Source organism: Pinus tabuliformis, chromosome J, assembly GCF_031772625.1.
Source record: "Pinus tabuliformis cultivar Carrire ecotype Pingquan chromosome J, CPIR1, whole genome shotgun sequence".
NCBI classification, from domain to species: Eukaryota; Viridiplantae; Streptophyta; class Pinopsida; order Pinales; family Pinaceae; genus Pinus; species Pinus tabuliformis.
The window spans coordinates 689,363,624-689,378,851 of NC_142295.1; positions in this window are offsets into that span (position 1 = coordinate 689,363,624).

Here is a 15,228-nt window from a genome sequence, read left to right on the forward strand (position 1 = left end):
AGCAACAGGTGCAAATATCCTATCATAGTCTATACCTTCCTTTTGGGAGAAACCTTGAGCAACAAAACGAGCCTTATACTTTTCCGTGCTTCCATTTGCTGCATGCTTTATCTTGTAAAGCCATTTGGAAGTAACAACAGTCTTGTCCTGGGGTCTGGGAACTACTTCCCAAACATCATTCTTTATGATAGACTCATATTCTTCGGTCATAGCATCCTTCCATACTTGATGCTTGACGGAATCTGAGAATGACAAAGGCTCATTTTGTATGATCGTGCTCATGATGGTCAGGTATCCTTGATACCTATGGGTTTCTTACTTTCACGAAAGGTTCCTCGGGGTGCAGCATGTCCTTCAGCATCATCAAGTAACCCCTTAAGCCATGAAGGCCTCTTCCTAGAAGAGGAAGGCTCATATGGAGGAGGATCAATCGGATCCATGGGTTCTTCTACATCAGGCATTGATTCATCATCCTTTTCTTTCGGTTCCCTGGTGTCGGCTTCTTGAGAGCTCCTCAAAGTCGGAAGATTGATCACCTTGCTGAGAGCCATATCTTCGTCAAAGGTGACATCATGACTAATTATGACTTCCCTTTGACCGGCTACATAGATTCTATAGCCTTTAGTATTTTCACCATAGCCCACGAAAATCCCCTTCTTTCCAGATGCTCCCAATTTATTTATTTTCTCTTTCGGCACATGAAAGTTTACAGGGCTTCCAAAAATTTTAAAATGAGAAACATCAGGTTTCTTACCAGTGAATTTTTCTTCAGGAGTCTTGGAACCCAAAGCTTGATGAGGGGATCGATTTTGCACATATACGACAGTGTTTGCAGCTTCAGCCCATAGAAACTTAGGAAGACTTCCATAATTGTGATGTTCTTCCTTTCTGCCACACCATTTTGTTCAGGAGTATATGGTGCAGTAGTCTCCCTCTTGATGCCAGCCTCTTTACAAAAATCATGGAACTCATTAGATTCATATTCAGTCCCATTGTCAGTTCTTAAGATCTTGATCTTCTTTTCGGTTTGATTCTCGATTAGGGCTTTGAAGTGTCGGAACACTTCATCCTTCTTTTTCAAGAAGTATATCCAGGTCTTTCGAGAATGGTCATCTGTAAAAGTGAGATGATATGAGTATTCTCCCAAGGAGTTCACAGGCATCATACCTGATATGTCTGAGTGAACTAGTTGTAATATATCGGAGGTCTTGCTTTGACTTGAAGGGAATGGTCCCCTTTTTAGCTTTCCTTCGACACATCCCGGACATACACCTTCTTTCTCTACTTGGAATTTAGGCATCCCTGTTACCATCTGTCTTACATCGGGTAGAGCTTTGTAATGAAGGTGGGCAAACCTCTGATGCCAAAGTTCAGACTGAAGCGTTGTGTCACAAGACATGACACCTAGTGGACTTCCACCGACTTGATATAAAGAATCAACTCGAAACCTAAGAGTGAAAGCATCTTTAACATTATTTTTCCATATGCGTACCTTACCATCATTGAAGGTTACCTTATAGCCTTTGTCTTCCATTTCCGAGATGGATACCAGGTTCTTTTTGAGATCAGGTACATATAATACATCTTGTAAGTGAATCGTATTACATTGATTCAGTTTAAGAGAAACATTGCCTACACCTTTCACTGGGTATGTCATGTCATCTCCAAGGACAATTTCCAGGTTAGTTTCTTTCTCTACCAGATTATAGAGTACTTCTTTGTAACCAGTGAAGTGTCTTGAGGCACCACTATCAATGAGCCAAATTCCCATTGAGTCCGAAGGAGTGGAGGTAGATAGAGCAACTGGTAGATAATATTTAGCTTGCTTATCGTCAACAGTGTTAGATTCATACCTGGAATTTCTAGCCTTCTTGAATTGTTGCCCTCTTCCTTGATTTCCTGCATTCCTTTTTCCTTTGTTGTTGAATTTTCCCTTCCTTCGATTACCATGAGAGGGATTTTGATCATCGTCACGGTGAGAGTCCTTTCTATTAGGGCATTCCCTTGCATAATGACCTGCTTTATTGCAAATGAAACATCGTCCTTTTCTTCCACCCTTAAATCCAGCCTTTCTTTTCGATTTATACCCAGAATTATTTCTTTTCTTAGCATGAGAAGAAAAAGCAGCAGGAGGTGTCATGCGGAAAGAGACAATTTTGTGGACAAAACCGACCTCCCTACAAGCTAAGGCTTTCTAGTGACAAACAAGACAATTAAACACTATCTTTCCCTAAACATGCATTTAAAATACAAGCAACTAGGTGTTTAAAACATACCTTTAGTGCAACACTTGTTTGTTGTAGTCCAGCCTCTCTGATCCAGATGAGCTCCTTCTCCTTGAAGCCTGCATTCACTAACAAGCAAACGATTACATAGCACCTGAATAACTCATATAATAAAACATATTCATCATAAAGACCAAGGAGTATATGAAACAAATTATATAAAACAACTTGTTGAGAAAAATGAGCTTAATTGTATTAATTGGAAACAAAGGAAACCATTACAACCAGTGCCTTGGTGTTGTGCAGGTCCCTCCCAGGGTCCAACAAGAGTTCTCCTTTACTTTGATCAGCTCACCCACTTCCAAATGAAGCTAAGAAAGGATGGGAATCTCTCCTCTCAAGCTCTATAAGGGAGTCCTAATTTCAACAGCATCTACCGTTAGGAATGTTCAGCTTTCAACCTCCTCTCCCTCTGGCCCAATGCCTGTATTTATAGTGCTTTGGAGGAAGTTAATCAGGTCCACCATGAATGGGATAAGCCCCTCTTTCAATGGGATAGCTCCCCTCTTCATGGGATAAGTTCCTCTTTCATCGGGATGCATGAACCATCTGGAGGCGCTCAATCCACGTCAAACCATCTTCTAGAATGCTCTAGAATTGACCACAAGTAACTTTTTTGAAGTGAAACTTGCGCCTTTTGACCTTTACAGGAGTACGCACCCAGCCCTTTATATATAGAGCGTACAAGTACGCAGGTTTTATGAACTAAAGGTGCGTACACGTAGGTAAGGCTAAGAGAAACTGCGTAACCAGAGTTAATTGACTTTTTAAGGACTTTCTCTCTTTCTTGGAGTTTGACATGAGGAGCAAAGGTGTAAGACTTGCCAAGGAGGATAGTATGACAGTTGATGGAGCCATACTAACTGCAGATAGTCATGGTGACAAATTTTAGTGTAACAGATTGCCCCCTAAAGTGCGAAGCCTGTAGTAGATTAGGGTTTCATATCATCTAGGAAGGGTGAAGTACTTTATCATTTCAAGGATTATCTTGTGGAGAGCCCGGTTGGAACCTGCAAGTATTCAACACAAAATACATGTATGAGATCATATCATCGTTGAGGTAGGCATTCCCATACTCAGATCAAAAACTTTAGCTAACAAACTAACTACTGCTCTGTTACAGGAATGATTTCGCAGTACATCATAATCATAGACTCATGTAGACACAGTATGGACGCAGCCATCTGTTTATAATTAGTCTACTATACAATGAATACAAAACTCCTCGCAGCCTGGATGGTGGAAACTAGATCCAGGGTCTTCATTTCTACTTCCCGAAATAGTACGATTCTATCCATGCGAATAAATGAGTTGATGTCGAGCATGGTAGAAACCACTTGATTACCAGTCAATGATGTAAACTGTTAACTGTTAACAAGTGTGAGAGATACCACCAGTGATGTCAATGGTTCTCAAAGTACTCAGTACAATCCATGAGATGTGAATGAATGCGCTGATGTCGAACATGTCACGGAATCCTTCGATCGAAATTCAATGATGTAAACTATCGTCGAAGGCGAGAAATCTGCCATTGATGCATGTGGATTTCAAGGTACTGACGATTTCTAGATCATCTTTCTAGATAATGTGCTGATGTCGATAGAAAATGATCCGTCGTAGGCAAGCCCACAACACAAAATCATAAATAAAGTTGAAGAAATGTAGCTGTAAGGACTGACTCAGGGATGGTCAAGATGGATGACAGGTATTTTGCAGATGAATGGCTTATTTGCAGCGACCTCTTGAACACATAACGACACAACATATGGCTTGGTGACATTTGACCCAAAGTTAATACTCGGCTGAAGACTTTCAATGCGGTTCAATCAACTGTGAGGCAAAGGATTTCCCAACCCAAGTGAATGAAAAGTGTCGTGTTCAAGAGTGGTGATAAGGTTTCTTCTGAGATGAAGGATAACAAATAGGCTCATTTTTCTCTCTTTTCCCCCACCATTTCTGGCAAGTACCTCTTTATTTTTTACAAGCTTGAGGAGGATAACATATGCTTGATTATAAGCTCATCCTTCGGATGAGTCCAACTTAGTTTAGATTCGAACCCTAAGAAGGAGTGGTTCGTTCCTGTTTGTAATCGAACAGGTCCTTTACTGTGAAATTTTAACGAGTCCAGTATAGGAGAAACTCGGTGTTTTTCAATTTTAGAGAGTCTAAAAAACTTAAGAAGACTCCAGGGTTGAACTTTTTCGTAAATTTGTGTCTCCCAAGCCCGAAAAAGTATAAAATAATACTTGAGAGAACCGCTTGATCTTTTATGACCAAGGAGTACTTTCATGATTAGTGTCTTTGACCTGAAAAGTAAAAAGCGATCAAGGACACGTCCTTTTATTTCTAATATCGAATTTGAAACGACAAAAACCCGGTAATCTTTTCCTGTTTTTACGGTCAGAAAAGGGCTATAAGGGGACTGTCTTTTAATTCCGTTTTAACAAGTGTAAAAGAAACGCTCGGCAATCTTTTCATGTTTTAGGAGTCAGAAAAGGGCTTAAAGATGACTCTAAGGTTTCACTTTTTCGTAAGTTTTAACGAGTTCGAAAAATGATAAAAATGTACTCATGGTTTTCATTTTTTTTGTAAGTTTTAATGAGTTCGAAAAAATGATAAAAATGTACTCATATGGCCGACTTTCAATTTAATTTACGAGCAGGAAAAGACGGAAAGAACTCGGCATTTTCATTTGTTTTACGAGAATGAAAGATAGCAAAATAATCTCGGGATTTTCATGAGTTTAACGAGTCTTGAAAATAACTTAAATTGACTCGAGATAGGTTTCATTTTTACAAAAGCTTGAAATAGAGAAAAACTATGCTTCAAAGTAGTTTCATTTTTACGCAAGCTTGAAACAGAGATAAAACTGTGCTTGATGCCCCCTAAGCATAACTGCTAGAGTGCATGCCCCCCCTAGCTTCATTTTATTCAACTAAGTACAAGCTGGATGGAATGAAGGTTCATGTACGAGATCATTTGTAAGACCCGACCTAAAACTGTAAGAAAATTATGCAAAATACTGAAATAACTAACCTAAATATACAACTTAACATTTATGAGATCTAGTCAAACTCTCGACTCAATTAGAGGAGGATTTGTTTCATTTTTTAACAAGCTTGACACAGGAAGAGAACTATGCTCAGATTCGGTTTCATGTTTATGCAAGCTTGAAACGAAAAACTATGCTTGTTATAAGTTCACATGCCCCCAGCATAATGACGCAAAACGAGGTACATGCCCCCCAAGCTTCATTGCATTCAATGAGGTGGATGGAATGAAGCTTTACTTTCGAAATCTTGGAAAGACTCGTGGGAGTTGTTTCATTTTTTAGTGAGGTTGACACAGGAAAAGAACTATCCTCAAAACCCTTGTTTCATTTGTTAAACGAGCTTGACACAAGATAAGGAACTATGCTCATAACTACTCTCTACAATCTACCTAACAAAAAACTTTACTCTAAAAACCTTGATTCATTTTTTAACGAGCTTGACACAAGACAAGGAACTATGCTCATGACTCCTTGTTTCTTTTTTTAACGAGCTTGACACAAGACAAGGAACTATGCTCTAAAATCCTTGTTTCATTGTTTAATGAGCTTGACACAAGACAAGGAACTATGCGCATGACTACTCTCTACAATCTACCTATTTAACCTATCCTTGTTTCATTTTTTAACGAGGTTGACACAAGACAAGGAACTATCCTCGAAAATCCTTGATTCATTTTTTTTAATGAGCTTGACACATGACAAAGAACCATGCTCGCAAAACCTTGATTCATTTTTTAATGAGCTTGACACAAGACAAGGAACTATGCTCACACCTTATTCATTTTTTAACGAGGTTGACTCAGTAACAGGAACTATCCTCACCCCTGATTCATTTTTGAACGAGGTTGACTCAGTAAAAAGAACTATCCTCTAACCAAATGATTCATTTTTTAATGAGGTTGACACAGTAACAGGAACTTTCCTCGTTTAACTGATTCATTTTTTAATGAGGTTGACACAGGAAAAGAACTATCCTCATAGCAGTCTGTTTCATTTTTTAACGAGGTTGATACAGGAAAAAACTATCCTCGTACTAGCCTCTTTCATTTTTTAACGAGGTTGATACAGGAAAAAACTATCCTCGCACTAGCCTGCTTCATTTTTTAACGAGGTTGAGACAGGAAAAAACTATCCTCGCAACCCTTATCATGGCTTCCAATTGGAAGAAAGACATGTCAATGGACACACCTTGATCATGGCTTCTAAGAGGTCTTCATCAGAAGGAAGAATAGTTCTCTGGAAGGAACACATGTCAAGGGACTCAAAAGGGATAAGAACATCATGTTCAAGTAATCCCATAGAGTTTTCCATGTCAATTACCGAATCTAAATCAAAGGAAGATGAGAAAACAGTGAGAGGCTCACTTACATCGGTAACTGAAAACATGGGACCAGTTGCCACATAATTAACCCGTGGCAGGGTAGATACCACTTTAGAATCAAGAACATTTAGGGGTGTCATATTATTGGTAGTTGAAACAAGACTAGGGAACGAAATCTGGTCTACAGCCACAATACTGCCATTGTGAGGGAAAGACATCACGGGAAAGAGTGTCGATACGACAACTTTCATTGCATAAACATAGTCTCGTCTAAGGAGTAAATTGAAATCCAAGGGACCTCGAACTACCATAAGATCAATACAGACAGTTTTACCTTCCAAGGTAATAGAAAACTTAGAAATGATCCCTAAAGGTTCACTGATGTTTCTGTTAAAAGCTTTCAGATTCTGCGTAATAGGCACAAGCTGAGGGGAACCCAAAGCTTTCCAAACAGTTGAGGATAAAATACTAACAGAAGCACCTTCATCTACCTGAGTACGATGTATGTCCCTACCACCAGCCTTGACAATGATTTGGAAAGGGATGGAGGAAGGAAGACGAGGTTCTGTCAGTCTATTCCAATCAAAGGAAAAGACCTCAATACTTGGAGGGGGTTCTGTAGAAACAGGTGAAATGCCCCCCGGCATAGAAGAATCTGATGTAGCAAGAAGAACCTGAGCGGTATGAAGTTCACTCTCTAAAGGAAAAGTGGGATCGACCGAATGTGAAATTGAATCGACCACTTGATCAACTAACGGATCATCAACCTAAGTGACATGAGTTTCACTCTCCAATGGAAGAGTGTGATTGACTGTACTTGAAATTAGATCAATCACTACATCAGTTGACGGTAGGTTGGGAGAAAGTTTACGGTAACCAGTTGGAAATTCTTGCTGTGGAACAGTAAGGTTTTCCAACAATTTCGAGGCTTCATCCATGTGAGGGAAAATGTGAGTTTAATGACTCCCTTTGCATAACTTACAAGGAAACCTAACTTTACCCTTTTTCCTAGGAACCTGACTATCACTGGTTGATGGATCAATGGAAAGTTGATGAGATTTTTCTGACCATACTTCCAAGACCTTTGGAATACCAGGACAATTGACAAGGAAGTGGTCACCCTTACAAAGCCTGCAAGGGTATTTGGGTTTACGATGCATGTCGGAGTTTTCCTCAACACAACTAACACTTACAGTTGTGGTTGGTTGGTTGACTTCTTTCTTATATTGCTTCTTCTTCTTCTTCTTCCCTTTCTTCTTCTTCTTAGCCACCTGGTTACTAGCATCAAGGCTTTTACCAAGCGAAGAGGAAGAAATGGAGGAAGAAAAATTAGGCGAAGAAGGTAAAGGGTCAACAGAAGGTTGGTGATGTTGAGATGGTGAACTCGATTGAGGTGAAGCATTCGGTTGAGGTGGAACAATTGGAGTATTTAGGGCCAACGAAGTTGGAAATAACCATATCGGTAAACCTATTGTAAATCTAGGTAATGACAAAGTAGCCATATAAGGAGGACCAACATTTCCAAAGTAAGGAAAAGTACTAGGATTCTCATTAGGAGGGGTTCCTAGGTTGGTAAATTCCGGAACATTTGCCATTATATTCAACTTTAGTGAATTTTATTAACAATTTAAAACTAAAATTAACAATTCACAATTCACACCTATGGTCTCTAAAAGTAAAAACAAACAAATTAACATGCACTATCAAATCTAGGAGTCAAACCACACACAAACAGTAACTTTCCAGACCAAAAACACTAGTTGGTGATGAAATCCAACATCGCAAAATTCAGTACAGAAATGGCGGGTGGAACAGTTACCCCGGCAACCTGCTTAATGAATAGACTGGACCAAGTTCCTCCACTTTAACCGTCTCGAGTGAAGTGAACCCCCCAGAAAATCCAAGTGAGTCTAGCCGACGTCTGCTTTCGGTACAGTGGGATCTTCCCTCCACCGTCACCTTGGGTAGAATCCTAAAGATAATGGTCACGAAGGTTACCAACAACAACAAATATACCTGGGGGAACAGTCTACGACCCGATAGCATGCAAGGGCAGAGTAACAAGCTCAATCCCCTTGTCTGCTCCTTGACAATAATCCAAGGTTTACCGACAAGTGACCCCAGGCTCCTCGACAATAATTCAAGGTTTACCATTCGTAGTACGTGCATATCTGGCGTCTTTCCCAATGAAGGAGGATTGATCCCCTCACTGGTTCGGACACGGTCTCATGCTTCTCCTTTAAGAGGAGATTTCCCAGAGTACAAATGAAACAGTTGGATTTATCCTACCACAAGATAAGCTACTTGTTTGGTTTTACTGTCTTGGAGAGTTAATTACTCTCCTACTCCAAGACACTAGCCTAAGCTATGTTGGTGTATCAGAGCCCTAGAAATGTAAAAATTACTAAATGAATTTTAATTAAGCGCTGTGTTATTTAGGCTGTTATTACTCAAAGGGGTAAATGGATATGAAACCAATGGTGTTATGACCCGACTCAAAACTGAATGCAATCGAATATGATAATGTAATCCTTTCAATTCGATGAATCCTAACTAAAGTAAGGAGAGAGTTTCCATTCACTTCCAACAATGCAAAAAATTGATCACTAAGAGAAAATATAACAAATTCTCTAATGCACTAATTTCATCAAGAAAAACTAATGCAAATCAATTCCAAAAGTTTTTTTATTTTTATTTTTGTGTAAATTCGAATCAAAGAAAATTGATCTAAATCTACGATTGATTTTTCAGAATGTAAACTATGCACAATTCACTTGAAAAGTATGAAAATGTAATCTATGCACATTTTTCATTAATATTCTAAAAATGAGAATTCTAATTATGCAAATGTGATCTATGTAAGAGAATTCTCAAACACAAGATGATTCTAATGTAATCTAAGAACCAATCAAGTGCAAGTCGAGAAAATTGGGTGAGAGTTCCAAAGATCAATAAAAACACTCAAAGGTGATTAACACTCATACACAATTTAGCCCACCCACAAAAGCAAAAAGATGCAAAATTGTGAAAGGACTGAGAGAAACCTCCAAGTAATGATAAAAGGAAAACAAATCAAGAATTTCTCAAAAAGAGACTCAAAACACCCAATTAATAAAAGCTTAGAGCAGGAATGCCAATGAAATTAGCCAAGATGAAAACTTCTGACAGGTGAACAGTGGATCTGGGCAGAAAAAACAAATTATAAACAAAATCTAAGAGGCAAAAAGGAAAAAATTGAAATTTTCTCAACTTTTGACAGGGTACGCAGGCAACCTGTTTGCACAGGTGCGTGTACACTCTGTGTACAAAGCTGCAGTGCGTACAAGTACGCACTGTGCTTAACTCAAAGGGTGCGTATTGCTAGCAAAAGCAAGAAAAAATAAAATCTAACTTAACCCTAAGCTATTCCACCCAAATTCACAGTCAATCAGTCAAAAACCAGAAATAAATCGACTTTTCTCAAATCAAAGTATCAAACAAAAGAGAAATCAATCAAATCCATGGATTCCCCAGTGGAGTCGCCATTTTGTCATGCAGAAAGAGTCAATTTTGCGGACAAAACCGACCTCCCTAGAAGCTAAGGCTTTCTAGTGACAAACAAGACAATTAAACACTATCTTTCCCTAAACATGCATTTAAAATACAAGCAACCAGGTGTTTAAAACATACCTTTAGTCCAACGCTTGTTTATTGTAGTCCAGCCTCTCTGATCCAGATGAGATCCTTCTCCTTGAAGCCTGCATTCACTAACAAGCAAACGATTACATAGCACCTTAATAACTCATATAATAAAACATATTCATCATAAAGACCAAGGAGTATATGAAACAAATTATATAAAACAACTTGTTGAGAAAAATGAGCTTAATTGTATTAATTGGAAACAAAGGAAACCATTACAACCAGTGCCTTGGTGTTGTGCAGGTCCCTCCCAGGGTCCAGCAAGAGTTCTCCTTTACTTTGATCAGCTCACCCACTTCCAAATGAAGCTAAGAAAGGATGGGAATCTCTCCTCTCAAGCTCTATAAGGGAATCCTAATTTCAACAGCATCTACCCTTAGGAATGTTCAGCTTTCAACCTCCTCTCCCTCTGGCCCAATGCCTGTATTTATAGTGCTTTGGAGGAAGTTAATCAGGTCCACCATGAATGGGATAAGCCCCTCTTTCAATGGGATAACTCCCCTCTTCATGGGATAAGTTCCTCTTTCATTGGGATGCATGAACCATCTGGAGGCGCTCAATCCACGTCAAACCATCTTCTAGAATGCTCTAGAATTGACCACAAGTAACTTTTTTGAAGTGAAACTTGCGCCTTTTGACCTTTACAGGAGTACGCACCCAGCCCTTTATATATAGAGCGTACAAGTACGCAGGTTTTATGAACTAAAGGTGCGTACACGCAGGTAAGGCTAAGAGAAACTGCGTAACTAGAGTTAATTGACTTTTTAAGGACTTTCTCTCTTTCTTGGAGTTTGACATGAGGAGCAAAGGTGTAAGACTTGCCAAGGAGGATAGTATGACAGTTGATGGAGCCATACTAACTGCAGATAGTCATGGTGACAAATTTTAGTGTAACAGGAGGACCTTTAGGCAAGGGCATTTCCTGCTCTTCTACCCTTGTTTGTTCTTGAATGCATCTAGCCATTAATTCCTCGAAACTAGGAATTACATTATTGTTCAGAAGTGTAGTCCTGAACACATACCATTCAGATGGTAATCCTCCGAGAGTTGTGAGTGCCATTTCTCTGTCAGTAATGGTTTCCCCAATGGATAGGAGATCGTTCTTGATCTCGGTGATTCTTAAGAAGTATGCTTGCATACTTTCATCTTTACCCTTCTTGATTTCCCTCAACTTATTTCTAAGAAACAAAACTTGATTTGCATCATTAAATTTAAATAAACTCACCAGTCTGTCGTAGATTTCCTTGGAGGTGTCTAGATCAGAGATGTAGGCCACCAAGCGCTTGCCGATAGAGTCCCGGATGATCTTCTTTGTTTTGACTTCTCCATTTTTCCATTTGTATTAGGCAGCAACAGATTCATTTGATGAAGGCTCAACAAGATTGCCTCTTACATGGTCCGACACTCCTTGATCTTCAAGGGTTAGATCGATAGACATCTTCCATCCGTGATAGTCAGCTTTCTCACGGAGCTTGTCATTGGCAGGAAAGAGTGTTGAGGACCCCATAGTTCTTTTAGGATAGCCTTACCAATCTTCTCTTCAATGATTTCTCTTGCTCTTGCTCGGGCTTTGTCTTCACCTCAGCTCTGATACCATGTTAAGTTATGGTATGTTATATGCTTATAATAGTTTACTTCTTTTTCTTATTATATTCCACCGATTAGCAATCACATGTACATAAAGTAAAGTGCAGATAGAACATTAAACGAACAACAGAAAACAAGCCAAGACAAGAGACACAAGATGTGGCGGCTAGCCAGGGACAAACCCCACAATGTGTGGGGAAACCCTTTGATCAAATCTTCTTTTATCTTCAATAATTCAGCAGAGAGAAATAGTACAATAAATCTGATTCATATCAGCAGTAGCAAACCCTAGATCAGTAGCATCAGCATTAGCAGCTTCATTATCAAACTAGGGTAGACCATATCTCACAAACCAATAGTCGGATTGACTTCATTCCACCACCAAACGTTTCGGCTTCCAGAGGAGGTTCAAATGAACCTATAGCATAGTTCAAATGAGGATATCTTCTAGGCCACGCAAGTCAATCTTTACTTCTGCAGTTGCAGCTTCAGTTTCAGCAGTTTCCGGCTTCAAACTAGGGCAGTCGATATCTTGCAAACCGTTCGTCGGATTGACTTCATTCCACCACCAAAAGTTGCGGCTTTCAAAGGAGGTTCAAATGAACCTACAGTGTAGTTTAGATGAGGAGATCTTCTAGGCCACGCAAGTCAATCTTTACTTCTGCAGTTGCAGCTTCAAATTCAACAGCTTCCGGCTTCACATGTGAGAGAGAGAGAGACCCATTTCAGCGCAGTAGAGAAGAGACTCATATCTGCGCAGTAGAGAGAGAGAGAGATGTGATGAGATGAGTGAGTCCAAATGAGGAAAAGTCCTCTTATATTTATACACAACGTTGATGGGTGAATAGATGCGACTGTTGGGCTTCTGAGCCTACATGAGTTGTAGGTTGGCTTGATAATAATTCCATAATCAAAATAAATTCATATCTCCATGAATACTTATCGGAATTGGATGATATTTATATCAATCCTACACCTCTCGACGAGAGGAATCTAATAAAAATATTATTAGCCATGAATAAGATGACCCACATGAAGTTTTGCCCTGGTTGCCAATTTTAACAATGTCCCCATTCGGAAATATTAACCCAATTCCCTTTCGAGGCTTGTACAGAGTGCACCCTTGATACAAAGCTTCCACATTTTTTAGGATTGACTAACCCATGTCCAAGTGTTGTTCACATGGAACCTTTCCCCACTTAAATCTTCAAAGTTCTTACTTGAATATTTTCTACGACCACCAAGATCTGCACTTGTATGACTTCAAAAAGACTTCTAACTTGAATTTCTCCAACTAATTAATTTAAAATAAATAAATAAATTATTTCCAAGTAGCTGTTAAGACTAAATTCAATTTTAATTCACAATTTAATTCGATGAAAAATTAAATTGGAATATTCTTGTTGCCATATTTCAACATTCCCTCTCAATAAAAAAGGGATTATCTACCACCCTAATCCTGTCTCTATGGAACTTCAATTTACACTTTGACAATGTCTTTGTCATAATGTCAGCATCTTGCTCCTCTGTCAAAATATACTGCAGCAACATGATCCTCCTTGCTACACAGTATCTGAGATGATGATATCGGATGTTGATTTGCTTGGACCTATCATGAAATACTGGATTCTCAGAGAGTTTGATACAACTCTGATATCACAATAGATCACAGTTGGATCCATCCTATAATCAAACAAACCAACTAGGATTTTATGCATCCATATGGCTTCACATGTTTCCTGACTTGCAACCATGTATTCTACCTCTGCCGAGCTGAGTGCAACTGACCTTTGTTTCCTGCTGTACCAAGAAACTACCACTGACCCAAGGTTGAAAATCCCCCCTGATGTGCTCTTCCGATCTAATGGATTGCCTGCCCAATTTGCATCAGTGAATCCCTGTAGCTTCACTCCCTCTGTCCGTATGTACCATAATCCATACTGAGATGTGCCTCTGAGCTATCTCAAGACATGCTTTGCCACCTTCCAAAACATCTTGGTAGGTTGAACCATCGCTTGACTTAGCTGGTTCACCGCATAAGACAAATTTGGTCGTATGTTCATTAAGTACATCAGTGAACCCACAAGCTGCTTATACATAGTAGCCTCTACCACTTCTCTTGAAGTAGCAACCTCCTTCCTCCAGTTACCTGCTAGAGGAGTTTGCATGGGCTTGCACTTCTCCATGTGGAATCTCCTGAGTATCTCATTGGCATACTTACCCTGAGACACAAACAACTCCCCATCCTTCTGCCACACTTCCATGCCAAGGAAGTAATGCATGAGACCCATGTCTTTCAACTTGAATTCTCTTGCAAGGTCCTCCTTGCAAGACACGATCAACTGATCATCACCAGTCAATATGAGATCATCAACATAAAGTACAATGATCAACAACTTACCTTTTACCATGATGTGGTATAGGTTCGCATTTGCTTCACTCTTTGTGAAGTCCAACCCTGTGAAGTAGTTGTATATACTAGTGTACCAAGCACGAGGTGCTTGCTTCAACCCGTACAACACTCTCTTGAGTAGGCACACATGCGACTCACAATCAAAGGTCTCAAAACCTTCCAGCTGCTCTATGTACACCTCTTCCTCAATTTGGCCATTGAGGAATGAAGTCTTCACATCCATCTAATGGATCTTCCAATCCATCTATGCTAATAGTGCCAAAATAGATTTGATAGATGAGTATCTTGCAACAAGATCATAGTCAATCCCCTCAACCTATGGAAAGCCACAGGTAACAAATCTTGCCTTTGATTCTCCACACTACCATCAACAACTTTATTTACCTTGTAAAGCCAACATGAACTCACAACTAACTTGTTCTCCGGTCTCAGAACCATGTCCCAAACACTATTACGAACTATGGAGTCATACTCCTTCACAATAGCATCAACCCAAATCGGCTGTTGCACTACTTCCTCAAAGGAATGGCTCGGTCTCAACACATTCCCCAGCAAGGGCCATGTATCCAGTGTACCTCTTAGGTGACTTCCTCTATCTGTTTTGAGAAGATGGTGCTCCCACATTCTCTCTCACATCCTCCAACAATTTGTCAGCTTCTCTTGTGCGCTTCCATCCATCTCTGGAAGACTCTACTTGAGTGGATGTCTCCACTCTTAGAACCTTTGCATGCATCTGATTCGCATCATTCTGAGGCTCCTCCTCCTTAGGAGCCAACAGTTCCTCCACAACCTGTAGTCCTAGCTCCCTCTCAAGGGAAACTTGCATGGCCTTCTGGTCATCAAACTTGAGATCTCTGTGAACCACTCTCCTCCGACTGGTAGGAAAGTA